General features: G+C 39.6%; 1 non-coding gene across 1 annotated transcript; it reads right to left on the minus strand.

Moving 5' to 3' along the window:
* Nucleotides 1–7854: 7854 nt before the first annotated feature.
* trnag-gcc (transfer RNA glycine (anticodon GCC)) lies at nt 7855–7925 on the minus strand. Its single transcript has one exon. It is a non-coding gene; the product is annotated as a tRNA-Gly (tRNA).
* Between the last annotated feature and the right edge of the window lie 399 nt (nt 7926–8324).

Here is an 8324-nt window from a genome sequence, read left to right on the forward strand (position 1 = left end):
GGCCTCTCTTTGTACCTCTACTCTTGTGAAAAGCCAGTGTAATAAATTAATGGGAGCTAAATCGAAAAGTGAAAATAATTTACCCCTGTGACTTGATGTATTTTTACGTTACGTGATGAATAACGAACGGACGCAAGATAATTAAAATACTCTTCTGGCCCCTTGATGAGCTCGGGTTATTCATTAAAGCCGGGATACAAATGATCTGCCTCATGCATTAGCATAGCCCTCAGCATCCTTGAATGCAAAGAGCCCGTCTGCCATTTAACGGTGTTGCAGAGCAATGTTTGCTGCATGCCTGTCCAGTGCGCTCATATTGGGATGAATTGTATGTATCTCTGTGCAGGAAGAAGCAGGGAACTTTACAGGCCGAGCACCTCCCTCTTTTATAATCCAATTAGCCGTGTCGAGCACCATTTGCTTTGCCAGCGGAAGTGACTCTGCATTAATCTAAAGTGCCGGAATGGATGGGATCAGATTCATGCCAGGTTATGTTTATGAGGTCATTTTGAACGTGCCTCTTTTTTACATTTCGATACGGTTTATGGGGCAGTTCTGACTAAGAATGAAATTGGAGTCTCTATTACTTCTGCTGTACATTTTAGTAGCTTTGTGTGTGTGTGAGTATGTGTGTCTCCTCAGTTAAATGCTTTCTGATCTTTACTTTCTAGATGAAACCAGGTGCAGAAGGGTTGTGCTTAGATAAGCAAACATACACTGCAGGGAAAACAATGCAGCAGGAAGTATATGTGTAGTAGATGACAGGCATCCCAGAGAACTTTCACCTCTATTTCAAATCCTTCACCCAAACAGATGTCCCAAACTACTAAAACATTAGTAAAACAGTGAATGAAAAATCTCAGGTTAACCTGCAGCAGCCATCAGCTGGACGACGGCTGGAACGTTCAAAGCTGACAGATGCTTGACTGAGAGTTTGAGACACTGTTGGATTGTTGGGTTCTAATTTAAGTTATGCCAGTTGGCACTCCTGCCGTGCAATAAGCAAGCCTGGGTTTGATTATCATGAAATTTGCATGCTCTCCCCATGTTCCTCTTGGTGCTAATAAGGTGGACTAGTGCTATAGATGTGTTTTTTTCCTACACTCTAAAAACTGCTGGGTTAAAAACAACCCAATTTGGGTTATTTTGGTAACCCAGCGCTGGGTCAAAAAGGGACCAACCCAACGCTGGGTTATTTTGACCCAACAAGTTGGGTTACACGTTTAACCCAGCATGCTGGGTTGTGATTATTAACCCAACTATTAGTTAAAAATGACTACGCTGCTGGGTTGAATGGAACCCAAAATGGGTCAGAAATTTAATATAGAAACTTGTGATTAAAATTACTAAAATAAAAACAATTATACAGCAATACATATTTCAATAATGGAATTTTATTAATGACAAAACATGTAAAAAATGTGTCCATATGAATTTAAGACTTTTTTTTTCCATCTCCACCTCAACATTAAGACAATTTTTATGAAAATGTATCAAACTGTAGTCACAGTGTTTCTGGAATAAAGTCAGTAACAATGAATCAGATTGAAGCCAAATTAACTTTAGAAAAACACAATTTGACATGTAAATGTAATGAAAAAAAGTTTTCTTATCATGCATAAACTAAGATATAAGAGTCATCTGTAAGAAACACACAACAAAGCAGGCATTAAGAACATCTATGCAGTAAGGATCAGATTGTCAAAATAAACTTGCAACTTTCCTAAAATGTGCCCTCTGTAAAAAAAAATAATAATACAATACTAGACACATCAAGCACAAGAAGAATCAGATACAAAATGAACAACTGCAAGCCTATTTGCTCTAATCACTGCAAAGTAATTGTACAACAATCAGGCATGAAGAGCTGTGCTATAAGCATAATTGGGTCTTACCCTGCTAGCTCATTCTTCAGCTTCTGAACCTTTGGAGGTAGCTCACTTCTACCTTAATTTCACATTGCCTGCTGAATGAAGGTAAACGTGTTTTCAAGCACTTTGGGTGCTGCAGGTGAAGTGCATAGGTTAAGCCAAACAAGAAGCACATTGCTTGAGGTAGGTTGGTGAGTGCTTCCCTTGCCCTCTCGGTTGATGCCCAGTCTTGAGGGGTTGAGTTATGGCAATGCTGGGCTTGCTGAACTGTTGTCCTCATAATAGAGGATTCCCACAGGGATGTCCATGGAGTCTCCATAGACTCTACATAGTGCAAGAAACATGACAAAAAGAGAATATGCAGGTTAACAGCAATTTGTCTACAATCAACTGTATAGAATTATATAATATTATAGATTTTGTAATTCAATGTGATTTTATGTTAGGCACTGTAAACAATCTATTTTGTGGGTTTATATATAGGCGTCTTTCATGTGACAGTAGGTGGTATATTACACAATTTGATATTTGAATGGTACAAATGGAGAAAGGGTTTACTCACTGAACTGCTCTTGAAGAACATAGATCTCCAAGAATTATTGGAAGTCCTCTCAGGACAAGGCATCTAATGGCTGTTGGCTCTGTGCTCTGCAAAGTGGTATAAAACACACTTGAATGTAGAACAAAGGAAATAAATCTTATATCAGTTTATTTGTCCATATAGAGAAATACCACAAGAGAACAGTTTATGTATTGAACTAACCATCAATATCATTATGAGAAGAAAAGAGAAATATCAACCCACCGTTGTGTTGTAGCAGGTGAGCTAATTGCTTTCCTATCAGACCTGTCTTCCTCTTGAAATTTCCATCAAAATTGGACACAACCCATCAAGAACACCAAAGAATTCTTCTTTAAAATTTCTACCAACAATCCTGTTAAACTCCAGGTAAACCTGAAAAATATTAAATATGCTCAGTTTTGATATTCAGGCAGAGTTATTTATAACACAAATAAACCTCTCTGAACATCATGTATGTAAAACAAATAAGAAAAAAATACATTAAAGGACACATCCACAAACCTGGTTTTCAGTCAACAAAGCACTGGCCAGCGTTGGATCATCTGGTTGATGTCAGGTTCATCCTTTACAACCTCCTCTCATCTAAGAACAAACATGATTCCTGATGCAAGGAAGGAAAGGGCTTAGTTCCTTCTTGCATAAGTTCCATATTTTAGCCTGTAACGTTTAAAAAACTGTGCTCTTCTCGCAGATAGTACTTGCATTTCCAAAGCATTTTAAAGTGGCTTTAAACAAAACTAGTAGTGCAAAAAAAAAAACTGGCATATGTTGAAAGTGGGTGTTTACTTTTTCAAACCTACATTGAAATAATTTGAATTCTACAAAACTGTATGTAGATAAGTAGAGAGCTACTCTAAAAACACATTGCTGCAAGTATCAAATGCTCACTGTTCCCTTAAGATGACCTCATAATTAAATGCATGTTTCAAACTACAAATGTTCCAGCAGTTTCTAATTTGAATAGAGAAAACAACTCACCTTGTTCATCCACAAAATGGTTCTCGTTGCAGCAAGCAAAACTCCTTTTAAAATAAAAAGTCCAAACTTGAGAGAAACAGACAAATGTAGACAGAAAGGTATACTTCTAAAATACAACATTGTATATGCAAAATAAAGCTTACCTATCTCCGTGTGAGTGAGTACACACAAATTGCTGGCCCCAATGCAGTCGCAAGATATTAAGCATTGTTAGCATAGCAAGTGTTAGTTAGCAAGAAAAAAATTCTCCTCTGTCCTTCTACCCGCAGCTTTTGCCTCAGAATTTTTTTTCCGCCCGTCTCCTAACCCCGCGGCTTTCGCTCATAAAATAATTTTTTCGCCCTTCAGAAATTTTTTTTTTTCGCCCCTCAGAAACTAAAGACGGTGCAAAGACAATGGCGGCTTCTCTCGCTGATGTCCCAGGTAGTTGACGTGACGTGCGTGCTCTCTTTCAGGTCCGCGTTCCCAACCCAGCACCGCTGGGTTACAGATCGAGACCGATTTTCAACCCAAATTGGGTTAAATCAACCCAACAACAGACTCAACCCAGCATTTGGGTTGAAAAAACAACCCAGCGTTTTTTAGAGTGTAGGATGTGCATGTGTGAGAGTTGAATGCATGGATGACATCTGGACATTTTGATGAGACCGATGCAGAGGGACACTCTGGTGAGTAAATATAAAGCCTGACCTGGGAATTCATTATATTTTCTGCCCAGCTTCACCTCAAAACCACACAATATATATTTATTGTAGTGCAGTGAGTTCCATGAATACATTAACATTAAACTTGCGTTACATCTTGCATTACACCGGACCATTGAAAAAAGAAATTAATTGCAATTTATTGAAGTCAAAATATATTAAATGTCAAATATTGTGTAACTGTGTGTATGCTTTTTTGTATGAGTTACGGTTTATAACTTGCTAATTGGAGGGACGCACAGTTATGGGGGCATCGTTAGCGAGTGCTGTGAAGTGTAGTAGAGAAAGGGACGAGGAATAACAGAACCGAGTGGATTAAATGGAAGCCGATGCACGGAAAAGCCGGTATTTTCCTCCGCCAAGGGGGAATCAGACAGACTGCTGAAAACTCTATGGGACGACAAAACAAACAAATCAACATTGATTTCTTCATTGTAGTGAGGCGAATTAATAATGCATGGCTTTCACACATGATCAATACGTCGCCACAAAGCGCTGGTGTAAAACCCTCCTTCTCTGGAGAAAATTGATTTTTATGCCAATCAGCCGTTTTCTGTTTTAAATCCGTGTTCCCGCGGTTAGCTGTAAACTGATTACTGTATGATGCCTGTATGCATATCGCGCAGGGCGAAATGAAATGTTCATGCACTTTGATGATGAAGACTACGATGATGATGCGTAAACAGAATTCATAGGTGGATTGCAAGCAATAAGAGTTTAAGCCCCTAAAATCCCTCTCCTCATCCTGGTTGTTGTCGCCTCACAGCCCTGTTTAGCTTCAGTGCACTTGATTCAGCTCATTAAGGCCCCTGATAATTAGCTGATGGGCTCAATCGGATGTGCTGAAGCCTGGGAAAGAAGGAGAAGGAAAAAAATGCAAGGCGCGCAGGGCTGCGGGGCTACGGGCCGATGCCACAGTCGCTCACGCTCACTTAGTCAGCGCATGTATTACCGCCATCCTGCTCCGGGACTGCAGATGATAATAATAGACATGTGACAGCGACCTGAGGACACGTTGCTCTTTGTAGTCTGTGCACCTCAGCACATTCATGCACACACACACAAAAACACACACCCCAGAGCTGTCACTAATGGAGTAAAAGGTTAGGATAATGCTACGGTCCCACAGCTGGACAGGGACACTTCAAAAACAGGGTATTAATAGTGAGTTGGTGTTGGAACCACTTTTTTTTGTTCTTAAATAGACAGTGAACTGGAGATGGGTCTGAAAGTGCGTATATTTGGAAGGCACGATGTGATAAGAAGTATGACCGTGTGACTCGATGTCTCACACCCTCGAAAGTGTCATGGGCGATGACGGCACACAAATCACCTCCTACCTGATTAGCGCAGTAATTAGAACTCGTTTTTTTTTTCTGCCGCCCAAGAGGAAATGCTGATCAATTTTTATCTGAATTAGATTAGCTGCTGTAGAAGTAATTCCTTTCTTTCATAATTGCAATTGAAAATTCTGTTCTCGTGTCTAAAAGTAACCTAATTATGCAGTTTTGTGACTCCCAACACTAATTATTACGTTCTCTTTGTCTTGTTCCATCCACTGGACAGGGTATTATTTATTTATTTGTTTTCTACAACCCTACATTTCCTCCGAAACCACTCTGTTTCTCAGCATCCTAATGAGCAGGAAACAGGGATGCTGGAGCAAAAGAAAATTAAGGGACACGGGATAATAAGATAGTCGTTGGTTACTGCAAGCATTTGCTCCCCGGCCTGTTTGTTGTTTGCTTGTTCCGTAATTACTTTCTTCATTGTGTTTTTTTCTGTGTGTCTGTGTGTGTGTGTGTGTGTGTGTGTGTTTTTAACTCTGTTACAGAAAGAGATGGGTATGTGATACTTGTGTCTGGGAATAATATGGTATTTTCAAATTATGTTCTAATGCTGTTATATATATAATTTTTTTTTTTATTATTTGAGAAGCCTAAATCAAAGCAAATTAGCATGATCAGAGATTTGTGCCCATGTCCTGGGCCTTCATTCCTTGAAGACCATGAGTGTGGGTTTGGACAGGTTAATGTGAAGTAAATGAGAAGCAAGTTCAACATTTAGTAATGCAGATGGAGTTTGTACGATGCAGAAGGGATGTCTCAGGGAACCAGTGTCTAGAATGTCTGCCTCTTAAAAAGCATTAGCAGTTTCACACACATAATACTCCTTCTTCTTAATGTGCCTGAGATTACTGACCACAACCATAATCAGTCAGACCTGCCAATGAATGCCACCCTACATAATGCATTATGAGCATATTTGTGATTTGTTGTAATGACTTCTAAAGGGTTGCAAATGCTGCCACATGAGCAGCCTGTATACAGTAAAGCCACATAAATGCCCTCTGAACAGGTTCCATTGCCATTTCATACAATTAACTCTTAACACAGAATGGATTTCTAAGTTGTAGGGAAGATATTTTAGTTAATATTGTACAATTTGTATTGTACTTAATATTGTACAAAATATATTGGTAACATTACTAATGTTTTTAAGGCTTGAAATTATATATGTAATATTTTGTGCACAATATAATTCCCTACCAAATCCACAACTCATTCAATTAAATTTATATATACAGTACAGGCCAAAAGTTTGGACACACCATCTCATTCAATGTGTTTTCTTTATTTTCATGACCATTTACATTGGTAGATTCTCACTGAAGGCATAGAAACTATGAATGAACACATGTGGAGTTATGTACTTAACAAAAAAGGTTAAATAAAAAACATTTTAGATTCTAGTATCTTCAAAATAGCCGCCCTTTGCCCTGATTACTGCTTTGCACACTCTTGGTATTCTCTCGATGAGCTTCAAGAGGTCGTCACCTGAAATGGTTTTCCAACAGTCTTGAAGGAGTTCCCAGAGGTGTTTAGCACTTGTTGACCCCTTTGCCTTCACTCTGCGGTCCAGCTCACCCCAAACCATCTCGATTGGGTTGAGGTCCGGTGACTGTGGAGGCCAGGTCTCCACTTTATGTTAAGTACATAAATCCACTTGTGTTCATTCATAGTTTTGATACCTTCAGTGAGAATCTATTCATGGAAATGGTCATGAAAATAAAGAAAACACATTGAATGACATAAATATTCTGCTGCATTTATAAAATATGTTTCCAACTGCTGCATCTTGGTCTTGGCATCTTTTTCTCCCTGAGTCATTAAGCAAAAGGAGAGCAAAGTCTTCAAATGTTTGTATTTTTTACAGGAGTTATTGAAATTGGCACGATGAGAATGCTGTTATGACATTGTCTTTACTCAGCTGCTCAGAACAACAGGCATAAGAAAACATAATTAAGGCTTAGAAAACTATGCCTTTTTAGAGCATTTCCTTGATTGTATGAAAAAGGGGACTGTTACCTTCCAAATCAGGTTAGACTCTCTCTGCAGAGAGAGCATAGCTCTTGTTAACTTTGTCACAAATGCCATTACAGCGCTTGCCTTGTTACCATCTCTTTGCTTTTTTTTTTAAGTGAAGTGATTGTCACATGTGATACACAGCAGCACAGCACACGGTGCACACAGTGAAATTTTCCCTCTGCATTTAACCCATCACCCTGAGTGAGCAGTGGGCAGCCATGACAGGCACCCGGAGAGCAGTGTGTGGGGACGGTGCTTTGCTCAGTGGCACCTTGGCGGATCGGCAACCTTCTGATTACGGGGCCGCTTACTTAACCGCTAGGCCACCACTGCCCCTAAAACAGCAGAGCTGTATTGGCCGGGAATCGAACCCAGGCCTCCCGCGTGGCAGGCGAGAATTCTACCACTGAACCACCAATGCATGGAGGTATGTTTCTGGCCAAACCGTGAAAGGGATGGGCTGAATCGTTCTCACACGAGTGTCACCAGTGAAGTGTAGCGGGAACCCAAACACCTGCACACACCCACAAAATGAGTAAAAAGATTAAAAAAAAAAAACAACAATGCTCTGCGGAGGCTAATGCCTTTTATGTACCTCCTTGCTACGTACAAGCTAAAAATTGCTCATGTGGTGCAAATTATAATTATTTGAAATGAAACTCGTCTGATATACAAATACAGTGGAAAAAAAAAAAAAAAACAAGGTCAACACATTAATACTGGTGAGAAGACGAACCTTTGAAAAGTAAAAAAAACCAAACCACGGGAGGGTACAAACAGCTTCCGACACGAAACCTTCTGACGCCTAATGAGTTTAAAA

This window comes from Denticeps clupeoides, chromosome 12 (assembly GCF_900700375.1).
Source record: "Denticeps clupeoides chromosome 12, fDenClu1.1, whole genome shotgun sequence".
Classification (NCBI taxonomy): domain Eukaryota; kingdom Metazoa; phylum Chordata; class Actinopteri; order Clupeiformes; family Denticipitidae; genus Denticeps; species Denticeps clupeoides.